The sequence below is a fragment of the Cryptomeria japonica genome, chromosome 10 (genome assembly GCF_030272615.1).
Source record: "Cryptomeria japonica chromosome 10, Sugi_1.0, whole genome shotgun sequence".
Classification (NCBI taxonomy): domain Eukaryota; kingdom Viridiplantae; phylum Streptophyta; class Pinopsida; order Cupressales; family Cupressaceae; genus Cryptomeria; species Cryptomeria japonica.
Genome location: NC_081414.1, coordinates 721,879,837 through 721,894,828, shown reverse-complemented (window position 1 = coordinate 721,894,828; position 14,992 = coordinate 721,879,837). Strand labels below are relative to the sequence as shown.

The 14,992-nt window shown below is 34.4% G+C and overlaps 1 non-coding gene across 1 annotated transcript; it reads right to left on the bottom strand.

Annotated features, from left to right (window-relative positions):
• Positions 1-5,888: 5,888 nt before the first annotated feature.
• LOC131053716 (U2 spliceosomal RNA) lies at positions 5,889-6,083 on the bottom strand. The gene has a single exon (XR_009107762.2). It is a non-coding gene; the product is annotated as a U2 spliceosomal RNA (small nuclear RNA).
• Positions 6,084-14,992: the final 8,909 nt, after the last annotated feature.

The following is a 14,992-nucleotide window of genomic DNA, read 5'->3' as shown; positions in this document are numbered from 1 at the left end:
GGCGAGAGATCCTACGATAGACATCTGCAATCCCCCTAAATTGGTTCAAATTTTGTGCAATTAAATCCTGAATTGAGGGCGGGTTTGGCAAAGGAGGGTTTTGTGCAGGAGGGTTTGGTTGTTGTGGTTGTGGTTGATCAATATTTTCACTATTATCCCCCATTTTTAACCTAATTGAATGTAAACAATTGAATTTAGTTAACAAATTTGAACAGTTTTGTATTTGATTTTAAAAAACCTAGTTTTCTTAAAAAAAACCATATTTTCAATGAAAAAACAAATAAACATTAAAAAAATAATAAAAATTTGAATGAAAATGATTGAAATCAATAGAAATCCTACCTTTTAATGTATTTTTTAGCAAATTTGGGTCAAACAATTGGATATTGGATTCTAAAAAATCGCACAGCCTGTGGGTTAAAAATAAGTCACGAGCTATCATAGCCATTTATATTGTCTCAGAAAATCGGATATTTGATTTTTATACTTAAATTATTTTAAAATAACATTATATTATATAATATAATAATATACTATATAATACATATTATATAATACATATTATATAATATAATATTATATTATATATTATATAATATATAATGTAATATAATAATATATTATATATTACATATTATATAATGTATAATATATTAATATATTATATAATATATTATTATATTATATATTATAATACTATATTTTATAATCTAATATTATATTATATATTATGTATTATATAATATATAATATAATATAATAATATATTATATATTATATAACATGTAATATATAATATATTATTATATTACATTATATATTATATAATTTATTTTTTCTTAGGTGTTTACCATGCCAATGTGTACTGACACCCAGGCCAAGCAAAAAGTCAACACAAATTTTTCGCATTTTTAGGTGAGTGGAGAAGGCTATTTTTTTCACATCACCACTTTTTGGGCCCCCATGATCCTACACTACCCTTTGATTAGAAGTAGAAAGTAGTTCTAGTCGTGCAGGGAACAAAACTATCTATTAATGACAGTTCAAGATCTTCAGATGAGATTGATGATATGAAGAATGTACCTTATGCAAGTGTTGTTGGCAGTCTTATGTATGCAATGGTCTGTACTAGACTAGACATTGTCCAAGCAATGGGAGTACTTAGTAGATTTATGGAAAATTCAGGTAGGTCACATTGGGATGCTATGAAGAGAGCTTTCAGATATCTCAGGGGAAAATTAGACTTTTCTTTGTGTTATCATGGTAAATCAGTTGATTCACAAAGGACTCTCAGTATTCCTGGGTATGTGGATTTTGATTGGGCAGGGGGCATTGATAGGAGAAGGTCCACTAGTGGATATATTCACATTGAATGGTGGTGCTATCCACTCAATGAGCAAGTGGCAAGTTGTAGTCGCTTTGTCCACAATAGAGGCAGAGTACATGACAGCAACTCATTCCTGTCAAGAGGTCATTTGACCTAAGTGGTTGTGTCCAGATGTCAGATTTAATACAAGTAAAATTATAATTTGTTGTGATGGCTAGAGTAAGATTTGTTTAGTAAAAAATCCTACTTTCCATGCCAGGACAAAGCACATTGAAGTGTAATATCACTTTGTTCTTGACATGGTGGAAGATGGAAAGGTAAATCTGAGCAAGGTAGACACTCTAGAAAATGTTGTAGATGCATTGACAAAACCTGTGAGCACAACTAAGTTCAAATGGTGTGCAGATTCAATGGGTCTTGGCACCCATAGTTCTCAGTGACTTCTGAAAGTGATTGGCAGTCTAGTGAATTCCTCGACAAGTGGGAGTTTGTTGGATTTTGTGCCTCGAATTCACTTGACATTTTTGTTCAAACTTTTTTTCATTTTTTTCTGGTTAGAGAGAGTTATATCGATGCCAGAATCATGTCGATGTGACTTGACTGGTTAGAAAGTGTTATGCCGATGCTAGGAGTCAGGCCAATGGAGATCCCATCGTTATAACTTGGCTGGTTGGATAGTGTTATGCTGATGCCAAGAGTCAGGCCAATGGATATCATGTCGGTGTAACTTGGCTGGTCGGAGAGTGTTATGTTGATGCCAGGAGTCGGGTTGATGGCGATCATGTCAGTGTAACTTGGGTAGTCATAGAGTGTTATGTCGATGCCAGGAGTCAGGCTGATGGAGATCATGTTGGTCTGAATTGGACATCTAGTCAGAGTTGTGCTGATGAGTGTTTGGAGGCCATGGGTGTTGAAACAGGTCACTGGTGAAAAGGTTGCCTCATGGATGGTTAAAGGAGTTGAACCTTTGTATTTTAATGTCTAATGACTTGTGATCCGGATGAATGTGGGATAATGTAACCCGATGAGCACAAAGCGACCGATGGTTGATCCCATGAACATAGAGCATCGACGGTTGGGCTCCCTGATGGTTGAACAAACTGGACAATTGAACTATGCTTGTCTGAGATCGAAAGGAACTTGAGGTATACAGTGATACTAAATACGCTCTATATGATTGTAATGTAGTTGATCAAATGACTGCAATGTTCTGTCCTGTGAGGTTGATAAAAAAAAGTCTAAGAACGAATACCTGTGAAGAAGGAATTTGAAACTTTATTGTAATCTTTTGTTTACTGTGAATAAAGTGATCTTTCTTTGGTGGTGAGTTTTTCTCATAAGGGTTTTCCCATATAAATTTGGTGTCCGTTCACTATTATAATTGTGTGTTTATGATGTTTACTCATTAGTGCACATCTTGATGATTTATGATTTGAATTCAAAGACACATTTGCTTAAATCCCCTCTGAATTGGCATTAGGAGAGCGATTTTCGCACTGAGCTTTCCTTACAAAAATGAGGTGAAATCCCTTGTAGTGTAGGTTTCTCTGAGATGGAGAAATATGAGGTGTGAGCCCTTATTCATCTCTAATAATGAGATGAGACCATTATGTTAAGAGACTCCATGACGATATCAGGTCGAGAGACTTCGTGATGAACCCTTGTACTTGTGTTTTTCCACACATGGGAGTAGCGATGGTGGACATCATGTTGAGAGACTCCATGATGACATCACGTTGAGAGACTCTGTGATGGACGCTTGTGCACATGTTTCTTTCCACACATGGGAGTAGCCATGGTGAATGTCATGTTGAGTGACTCCATGACAACATCACATTGAGAGACTCCATAATGAACCTTTGAGATTTCCACAAATGGATGTAGCCATTGTGGGCATCATGTTGAGAGACTCCATGACATGGATATCTAGAAAATATCTCCCTAGCTAAGAGGGAGTGTTAGTGTTTGGTAGATTCAGGAGATATTTTCTCCTTAATTAAAAGTAGGTTGGCCTACATATTGCAATTATTATTTTATGTTTTTTTTCTTTCTTCTAAGGGAACCGACCTAGATGAAAGGTCACCTAGATTGGTATATATATAAGGTGGTGATCATTCATTTCAAGCATCACAATTCATCCTCTCAAGTTCACCTCTCCTAAGCAATAGCATAAGTTCACATCCTCCTAGAAGTAGATCGAATTCTTCAAGAAGTATAATCATTCATTCAAGAGAAGAGACATATATATTGTTGTATGATACTTAACCCTATATAAGGCCTGATTGTTATATGTAAAATTCTACACTTCTTTATCTGACATATAAGAGATTATTTGGTGGGTTTTTCTCCCTTGAGTAGGAGGGTTTTCCTAGGGTAAACATCATGTTCATTGTCTTATGTGTTTCATTTTATGATTGCTTACATTGCTAATCCTAAAACTAACACATTATCCTTTGATTTGTCCTTTCTTGGGGGCATATCATTGTGGTAACATGTTTGTCATTGAATGCATGCTACCTTAAAGAAATTGCTCTCGATAAGGTGTATGCAATCGCTTTAACATGGGGGCATACACTGCTCAATGTTTCACTTTATGCACATATTATCACATGTCTCAATACTCAAGTTACTTTGCAAACTAATTCTTTTGATTGGTAATTTGGTATTTTTTTTTTTCATGACTCATAGTAAGTGAACCTTACTAGGCTAGTAGTCATGACTCTCTCTCTCTTTCCTCTCTCTTATGATGTCCCTTTTATCTTGATATTGAAGAAGCAAGATCCTAAAGTCCCTTGGGAGCTCGGCGTGTCTTGTTTCTTTGATGTATTGATAAAATATTTTCAAATACAAATCTTTGTACTTTACCATGAGTATGTTTTGTCCCATACTTCCACTAAAATGGGGGCTAAATGTAGCATCCTAAATTGTACTTCCTTAGTCCTCATTTGGGCCCTCACCTTGGCATCCATCCTGTAAGGTTTGATTGAAGCCCTGATTCTACTCACACCATGTATCAAGTCCAAATTTTGATTATCTGCATTTTCCTCCCTAAGATCCTGGACCTTGATGGCACCATGGTCCTCAATGACTAGGGAACCCAGCGCCATGGTCCTCCCAAATAGGGCCCATTTTGGAGCCTCATAACGGTAACATGATTTGAGCAGGAACCTAGATATTGTGTTGGCTAGTGTTAGAAAATTAGTTTGTTTTTCGACTAGCATGTATAAAAGGAGGTCTACCCCTCTTATTTCAAACTTAACGAACAAATTCAAGTCCTCAATTACACTTTAGCGAGTTCAAGTGAGCAAGCAATCAGTTTTCTATCAAGCATTAGAGTAGAATTAAAATCAAGATTCAAGCATTGGAGATGACATTCATGTTTTATGTTTTATGAAGACTATCTATATGAAACTCTAACTCCTTGTGAAGACAAACAAAACTTCATAAAAGGTATATCATTAGTGTTTCAGACATTTTCGGTCTTTCTCTCAAAAGGAAAGCATGACCATTGTAGTATTTCATTTACATTTGAATTCTCTTTCATGGTTAATTCCAAAACATTTTTCGTTCTTTACTATGTGTACGAATAGGTACCGAGTTGTAATTTTCAGGATTGACATTATTCACAGAGACAAACAAGTTCCCTTTTGGACGATGAAAAATTTAGAGGATTAGGGCGACCACCACCATGGTCTCGACATTTTAGGTCGACTAACTGGGAATAGATCTGAACACTCATATACTGCTCAAATCCAGGTCCGTGGCTTCGTTTGACAAATGTAGCTCATTGTTTATGGATAATTGCTTCAATTTATACACATTTACCCTAAGTTCAACATCATTAATTAAATCAATTCAATTTAAACGGAAAGAAGAGTCACATTTGAAACCCCTAAAACCCGATCAAAATCTTGGTCTGTTTAAACTTAGATCTATCAAATTCCTATCTTTCCCTAATATAATGGCCCCTAATATAAAAATTAAAGATTTTACTACATCAAAAGGTAAAACCTTAATTTTTTACCTACTACAATATGAATACCTAAAGACCACATATTATGCATCATGCATTGGTATATACCAAGTTGAGGCAAGGAATCCAATAAGGAAAACATTATATTCAAAGCAATCTATCAACATCAAGGGCAGAGTAGACTTACTTTGATACCAGATCATTTGCTAACCTTAAAGTGCATTTGAAGTGCTGTATCACAGTCATGACTCAACTCTCCCATTTTACCATGCATTGCTTCTCCTCCTATGCATATTTACCAAATACTTCCCCTCCATCTAACCACATTAAGTTGTCTTTCCTTCATGCGTAGGAAAATACTGTCTTAAAGAAGATGGTGAAATCATAAAGATAAAATCATTCATCTACTTAAGCAAGATAAAATTGATTATTCAATGCAAAACTGAAGCAACAGCATAATCTAATTAAAAGCTAAAGCTGAAGAATTAATCTATTATATTTTGTACATGAATGACATAAATTGCCATTGCAGATTAATTCTGCTTCTGAAGGCAGACCGAATGAATTCAATTTGTTATTGTTTTGGGTGTGGGGTGCGCCAGGCTTCTGCAGTAGTGCAAGACAGAAGCGACGCTCGAAGGCCCTGATAGCAAGCTATCTTTTGGGGCTTCCCCCTGAAGAAATTAATTTAATATCGTGTGGTTCAATGAACCACGTATCAGATATTAAACTGATAAGAACAGATACTACACTTGATCTTAGCCAAAAGGCCGAGAAAGGTATGATTTTTCAATTCCTTCCCTTACCTATTTATCTCTGTCATTTCTTCCCCTTATCTTACGTTGCTTACATGTGGGATAAATATGTCTGTACAGCCATGCTGCACATCTGTAATAATCATTTTACCTCCTCTCTTCTTTCCACCTCCAAATCATTTCGTCCCATTTCATTTCAACAGCATTAACCAAAATCTAGTTGTTTTTCCTGCACCATTCAAAGTAATAACATAGCAACACTGCAAATTCTGTAACTCTCTGTTGTCTGAACAATGATTTTCATCCTCTTACCGGAAGCTCTAGACTTTTTCCTTTTGTTATGTAAATTGCTGTTCACGCAATATTGGATATCACTTTCCTGGACTTAACCAGAGATGCAGCTGACATCAAATATTTCCTCTGATTAGCCAATGTGGAATTACACAGTTTCAAATGTTGGGGAGATGCTCCTCCTCTTCAGGCATTAACAAGTACCTTCAGAAGAATATGGAATCAAAACTTATGGAGACTGCTGAAATTGCTAGTATTGTTAGAAGCAAATCCATGCATACAAATTATGCATAACATTCAAGATAATAACTATGTAAAGCCCCAATATGGCTCCAACTGATGTTGTACTATAATACAATTCAATGATATCAAGTATTGTAATCATATTATGTTATAAAGTATCCTTCAAATAATACTACTATTCAAACTATAGGGAGAGTTGAGTAAGTTGATAATTTAGATTTGTAATGCTTTCATGAAAAATCCCTAAGACCAAACACATTGGTAAACCCATAACAAGCCAATGAGATTATGAATAGTTCATGTCAAACAACAAATTCAATCACAACTAGATAGAATGGTTCTAAGTATTCATAATAATAAGTATACAAGAATTAATAGTTCTCATACGTAATGGTTGTCATTTAAAATACTCAAATAATATTCTCACAATAATATGCTAGAATAGTTATAGCTAACCAATCAATGAATAACTATCCACTAATACCATGCATTCTTATGAATGTAATGATCTAAGAGCTTTCATATAGTTAAAATGTGGGTACATCATATGAGTGGTAACATTGGGTTTTAGATAGGTTTTGAACATGAAATCTTACAACCTAAAAGGAACAAATTACATACAAATGAATAATGATGAATAGGCTCATAGTAACAAGTCAATTGGAAAAATATTAAGCAATGCCTAAATTATAAATATTTCACATATTCTCAAATCCTCATAAAGCACTAAATTCATGTAACTTAGCCTAGAGACCGAACAATCCAAAATAAAACATGAACAATTCACCCAACTATCCAATAAGGTGTTGAAAACACTAATGTATCTACTATTACTACTTTTAGCCCATCATAATTAACAATATTACAAGAGAGCCCAACATTGATGACATTATGATAGTTTATTATAATAGGTGCAATGGTATGGTTTCTTAAAAACCATGCCAAGAAAAAGAACCATTACCATATTTTCATTAAGAGCTATAATATTAGGTTCCATTTAATCATTACATGTCCTTATATTAATAGGATACTACTTAAGGTAAATAGTTTCCCAAGCATATTCTAGACTAGTTCATAACAATCCTAGTAAAGGTGTAGGTTGAATGTATTCCAATCTCTTTTTTATATTGTATCATAGTCATGATTAAGTTATATCAATTATGTAATTGAAAGTTAGTGCTTTAGAAGAACAATCACATATACTCAAATATTAAACTCCAAAATGGTACACACCATATATGAATAAAAAGTACATTGTGTGATAAATAGAAGGTAATTTTTTAAGATTCCTTGAGTAGAAATTTTTGAAATCTCTTTGAAATTATATACCTTATTTATAGTTTGTGATGACAACTACATACATTGAAAATAAGGTATAACACATGGGTTATTAGTTCCATTTTCCATCATACTCCATGGGTAATAGATGCTTAAATCTCAAACTTGGACATGGTAGGATGTAGGAATATATAAGTATACCTAGAAAAAGTAAAAGCATATGTTGAAAACAAGTGAAAGGTCTAGCACACTTCTTTAAGAATCTAACATCATGTGTTAATCTAAGTAATTGATGTTCCATTGATAACTAGCTTATCTTTTTTCTAGAATGAAGTATTTCTAGCAAAAACTATGTTAGCTTTCAGATTATATTGATGTTTTGGATCACATTCCATGATCCATCATTGAGAATAGGATGAATATTTTCTCTTGGTCAAAGATTATTCTTTTTCTTGACAATAAATCATTGAGTGTGATATGAAATGTTGATTTTAAAAAAATTGACATAGTTTTTGCTAGAATCTCTAAGTATATACACAATAGATTGGGGAAATTTAATGTCTCTAAAGGTATTCTTGTATTGACATTTCAATAGAAAATTTATCAATTTTAGTGAACATTAATATGAATGGATCCTAATAAGTTAGTAAAGCCACACCTTCCTCCTAACATGAAGCATTAGGAAGCTACAAGGAACTTCAAATCTTATTCACATAATAAAAGCTTCAAACATAATTAATCATAATTTGAATTCACTCAAGAGAGAGTTTATACATTAATTCTTCTTTATTAGTTTGCACACAAAATTTCATTTGAAGATTATGGTGATGGGAAGTGGCCTTTATAATTACAAAATCTAGTAGAAATTTGTTTTCAAGTATGGTTTGATGGGAATCCATATTGTCTTCCCAAGCTCCAATTTGAGCATAGGAAATCATGTTATTTTCTTGAATTTAATTAGAAGTTTCTAAGGCCTTTTCAATAAATCCCTTTTAAACATATCCTACCACCATAACATTCCCTAAGGTCACATTTCTTTGAGGTATTTTGTCAAATAACTCACATGCTTGGGCATGCACAATTGAAAAGAATGCTTACCATGTGTGTGTGTGTGTGTGTGTGTGTGAGAGAGAGAGAGAGAGAGAGAGAGAGAGAGAGAGAGAGAGAGAGAGAGAGAGAGATTTTAATATTTGAACATTCACCAACATTTTTTATTTTATTTCATTAGCCATCTTAGGTGTACATCTCGTCTAAATTAGAAACATGGAATGCCTTACAACTAGAAAAAAATATTAAAAATATAAATATCATTTCCTTATGAGTAATACTGGGAGAATTAAATTACACAGGTACTTATGTAGTTAAAAAAGTTAGTAATAACTAGAGTAAAAAATATATTTTAATGTAACATACTAACTTATTGAAATAAATTCAATGCAAAATTTTTAAACAACTTGCATAAAATAAAGTGCAACTTTTGCATTTGCATTTTTTTTAAAAATAAATATCTGACATTTTATTACATAATTTGAAAGGAAATCATGGAGCTAAAAGAATAAATTTATTCATATTTCTTATTTGATAATCATTTTACATCATAAAGAAAAACAAAGAATGAGTTAAGAGTCTACAATGATTTTCTTATTAGTCTGGTATCTTCATTTAAGTCTCGCTTGATCTTTCTAAGGGAGAGCATCATCAAGGTTCTTTTCCTCCAACCACAAACCCAGTGGTCCCCCACACACCTCCCTTTAGAAGTGTCCCTATCCTTCACAAAGGTGTAGACATAGGGCTAGGTGTAATTTCCATCTGAGCCTAGTGTTTTGAAATCTACATTACTCTAGTTGGTCAAGCACCATAGGTACCCCATAATGAGCATGACCATTTGATTAGGAAGTGCATCTAGTTCAAGTGGACTAATTAGTGCATGCAAATATTTGTGCCACCTTAGCCAAAGGTTTTAAAAATAGACTAGCACATAATGTGCAGTCTTGTTCACTACCCCAATTGACTTGTTCACTCAAGTGATAGTTATAGTTGACCTAGTTTAACAAATCTAACCTCTATATCAAACAAATCTTCTTATTTGTTAGGTTGGTTGACAAGACCATTCAATAGGTATCCCCTCAAGGGTAAATCATAATTTTTAGCTCCTATTCCATCATAACGCTAATTTAAGTTGATTTCTTATTATTGCGAGAGTTTAATGATTTTAAAAGTTCAAAAGAAACCCTAACAACATAGGGTTATAATTGTAATTCCATTATATATAATGCACTTTCTAATCTAAAAATGCAAATCTTTAGGTGTCATCTTGACTCATCTCATGTATGCATACATGTGTACCTCTAATCATGCATGCATACATGAATAGGTTCTAAACAAATCCTTGGTTTAACAAATTATTCTATTATTCTATTATTTTTTATAATCATAGTAAGTAAATATCCGCTATAAAATTTATGACTCACTAACTCAACATATGAACAGTTTGCATTTAAGAATTACTATTTCATGACTTGTCTAAGCCTATTTACATTTAGAGTTAAGACTGTAATTCATTAAGATTTCTTATTAGTCCAACCATGGTTTCTTGATTTTTGGAAGATAAGAGCAAGGTGGGAAACTATAGTGTTCACATGAACAAGCCTATGAGAGAATTGATAAACATGGTCTCAACCCTTTCAAGTTTGGGTTAGGATAAATGAATCTACCAAAATAAAACTTTTCCTAGTTATGCAGTATTTAAAAGCTCAACACCCATAGCAACTGCAATGAATGTTATATATTCATAGAAGAGTTCTGAATCAGCTGCTAAGTTTCAGAAGTTAATAAGAGAGTAACTATGAGGAATACTCCATTGGAGGCTATCTATCTATTGTTTTAGTCTACACAAAATCTTAGGCTAGATATAGCCATTTAATCACTTGCTACTATTTTTGAACTTAACTTATATGCATTTTATAACTTTTGAATGCAATGAACAAACTAACATTAATACCATTGAAAAATACAAAGGTTCTACTATTGGATATTGCTGAGAAGTTTGCTGGAATAATGTGTTGTCATTGATGTCAACATGTTCTTCTGTGTATTCCAGTGTTGCATTTAGATTGGATGAGTTGGTTTGGTTAGGGTGTTGCAGTTGAGCTATTGTGGTTTAATGGGTTTAGAGATACTTATCTCTAGTTGATTCAGTAGAAGTTTCAGAGATTTGCACAATATTTTGATCGAGTTGTGAGATCCGCTATTATTGTTGATATTCAATTGTTCATGTTATTTAGTATTCTGGATTGTGCTTTGCATTGCTTCAAAATTGCTATATCTTGGTTTTTGTATTTGGCAGTGTTTGGGATGTTCAGATTGTTCATCATTTGAAGGTTCACAAGTGAACCTTTCAGTTTGATAGTCACTTTAATGTGTGTTCTTGAGGTTTGATATAATGATGATGAAGATTCTATTAAGTGGTGATGTTGCAGTTGTTTTTGTGGTGATTCATGTTTCTTGTGGATGTTTCTAGATCGTGGTCTATCTATGTTGATGGTCCACATTTATCATTGTGTGCGTTATTGATCATTTACTTGATCCAGTGTTGTTCTTCATGTTATGCAACATGCATGATGATTGTAGTGTGTTGCGGATGTTTGATGCATAATTGTTGGAGGTTTTGCATTTTTATGGTATTGTTTTAGGTCCAAACTATGTCTTCGCCAACATTGTTATGGTCTGCATGTGTTGTTGTAGCGTGAGGTTATTGTTTTGTAATTTGTATTGAGAGTTTAGCCGACCTTGAAATATAGGTTGATGATTTGTATAAATATATGTAGTATATATGTGATAGATGTATCTATGTGTGTGAATATTGATTTTATTTTTCAGTAGAAGAGGAGAAGTGTGAAAGAGTGTGAGTAAGTGGAAAGAGAAAAATTTGAGTATTTGTGCTTAATCGAAACTATAACCAGGCATGAGAGGATGTTATTTCATTAGTTCATGATTCTCCGAATGTAATCCAAATCTTTCTGTAATGTAGCGAGCCTTCCCAAAGGTTGTATCCCTTCTTGTCTTGTGATTTGAGTAGTGAGCTCTAGGCAATGTGCCTGAATGCATGTTCATTCCCTATTGTAATACTTACACTTACTCCTAACAGGGTATTATCTCATTGTGGGTAGGTTCCCACCATGGTTTTTCCCTTAACCAAGTTTTCCATGTCAAAAATCTTGGTGTTATATGTGTTATTGATGTGGTGTTGATTCATGATTTTATTGCTTATTATCATATATGAATTTAAGTTTGAGTTGTGTAGAGTTTGAGAGCAAACGGATTCACTCCCCCCTCTCAGTATGCTACATTGTTGCCAACATCTACTACATATATGCTTGCAAAATATTTGTTCTCACTGTAGTGAGTCAAACTAGGAAAAAATAAAATAAATGGAAATATTCCTATGATTCCTGAAGGTTGATATATAAGAACAAGATTTCCCCTTCTATAGTTTCAACCTCAAGCTCTTTGTTCTTGCAACTATGTTCTTCCACCAACTAAGACGACTTATTCCCACTTTTAAAATTTAATTTTACTATGTTATGAATGCCACTATTGGATTTTGCAAGAAGAAAGAACCAAGGCAAGATCTAATATCAGTTGTAGATCACATGCAGCTCCAAGTAATAGATGATCGAAGATCAAAATAGTTGAATGAAGAGAAATCTGAGGTGATAAAAATAGAGACAAAGAAGACAATTTTGAGAAGACTCTCATTGAGCTATCATTGAACTAGTGAAGGTGAGAATATAGTGTTTATTATATAGAAAAATAATAGCATATACATCCAAGAGGTTCTTAACTCCCACTCCCCATGAAAAATGGGAGGTTTTACCTACTTGGTAAATGAAAAAACATGTGGCATAACCTCCTTACATGAAGACCAAAAAGGAGTTATAAAGGTGGCACATAAAGCCAAAAGAGGGTGAGAAACCCAACTACCCCATAACCCACTTAGGAAATGACAAAATGGTGGTTAAGTGATGTGACACAACAAGCCAAAAAAGGGTGTGTAACTGAACTACCCATTAGTAGGTGGGAGTTACTGATGCAGGAGCATCCCCAGTTCACAACAATCTTGCATCAACCAAAACATTTCCTTTCTCTTTTGTTTGCAGTTTCAGTTTTCCTTTCTGTGTGTGTCCTAATTTTGGCTCACTAGATCCTGTGGAGTTGGATTCTACTTGAAGACTTGATCATCTTTCTTTCTTTTCAAACCACATCTCTTTTGGATCACTTTTTGACAAGATATCGCTACCGGTTTCCATGACAATTTCTTATTACCGGTTGTTCCTTTGTTACCGGTTGCCTGAGACCTATTCTGGTGATATACCAGAACCCATTCCAAAGCTTGTAGAGCCTTGGGAGTTGATATCGATGTTTCTTGGCATGTGGCTGACCTTCTACATTTCATCCTTTGGATTTTCTGGAGGAATCTCTTGGCAGAGTCCGACCTTGTTCATTTTGCACGTTAGGTCTTGTTCTTTGGGTTTTGATCCCTTTTGGGCCGACTAGATCCTTTGGATAGATATATATATTTGTAATCATGCTTTAGAATGTAATCAATCAGAGAATCAATCAAAAAACCAAGAAGTATCAAAAAGATAGATTGTGCCTAGAAGATAGATCTTTCGATTCAAGGTCCCGATGTGACCTATTCTACTAGGCATGTGTGCCTGTATGTTGTAATCCGGTTGTTACCAATTGGATGTAATTAACTTTCATGCAATAAAATTATCTGTTCTACATTGCCTCCATCATATCTGTTTGTTTCCATTGTGTTTACTCTTGCTGATTGGGTTGGATTGATCTCCTTGAGGTCCCTCCTCACTGGTGACTGCTTCAGGTGGTATTAGATCGAAGTTTCATTCTAGAGGTTGTGTGTCTTGAATTTTATTGTAGGGTGGTAGATTACAGATCCAACCTGCAATTGCAGAGGACTAGCATGAATCAATGGGGTGAAGAGGAACTAGGAATGGTGGAGCACATGGGAATGTAGACCCTGTTGTGATGGAGATGTTGCGAGAAAAAGCAGCCCGGTTAAAAGTCATGGAGACACCCCAGAGAAGAGGCCGACATATTGAAGATGTAAGTGAAGATGAAGGAGAAGAATCCCCGACAGAACAAGTGAACCTACCGGCAGTTGATCCATAAGAAGAAAGGTTTTTAAGGGTTTTTATGGAAAAGTATTTTGATTTTGAAAACACTGCATAAGAGAGGAAGGTGAAGTATGCCTATACCCGGTTGAAAGGTCATCCATCTCTTTGGTGGGAGCATTTGCAAGTTGATAGACAAAGAAGAGGTAAAGAAAAGATTAAGACATGGGATAGGATGATTGCTAAGTTAAAATCAAAGTTCATCCCGACGAATTATCAAATGGATTTGTTCTGGAAATTGCAGAATCTAAGACAGAAAGAATCTAGTGTGAAGGAGTACACCAAAGCATTTTATAAGTTGAACATCAGATCCTGACATGTTGATGATGAAGTTGAACAGATTGCGGATGTCTATACAAGATGAACTCAGTATGATCAAATTTGAGAGTTTTGAAGAGGCTTACCAGTATGCAATAAAGGCTGAAGAGAAATTGAACAAAAGACATGAGCAGAGACAGAGAGGTAGAGGTGGAAGGTTTACTGGAGGAAGAGGAACCAATACAAATCAAAACAAGGACAAGTAAGTGAGAAAAGAAGGTAATTCATACCGGAAGGATGATAAAAATTTCTACCAGAGGAGAGAATTAGATGGTTACTGGAATGAGAACTTTGGAAGAGAAGACAAGAGGACATTTAGAGGAAACTTCTTTAAGTGTGGAGGGGAAGGACACTGTGCATTTGAATGTAAGGAGACAAAGGCTATCAAAAGAGAAGTAGTGGTGGAAGAAATCCCCACTGGATCAAACAATAAATCGGAAGATGGAGAACAGTTGATGATGAGGAGAGCTCTGTGTTATACCGGAGGAGATGAAGAACCCTTGCAGAGGAAGAACCCATTCAAGACAAGATGTAAGGTATCTGGTAAGTGTTATAAAGTTGTTATTGATAGTGGTAGTTCAGATAATGTTTTTTTAGAAGAGATGGCAAA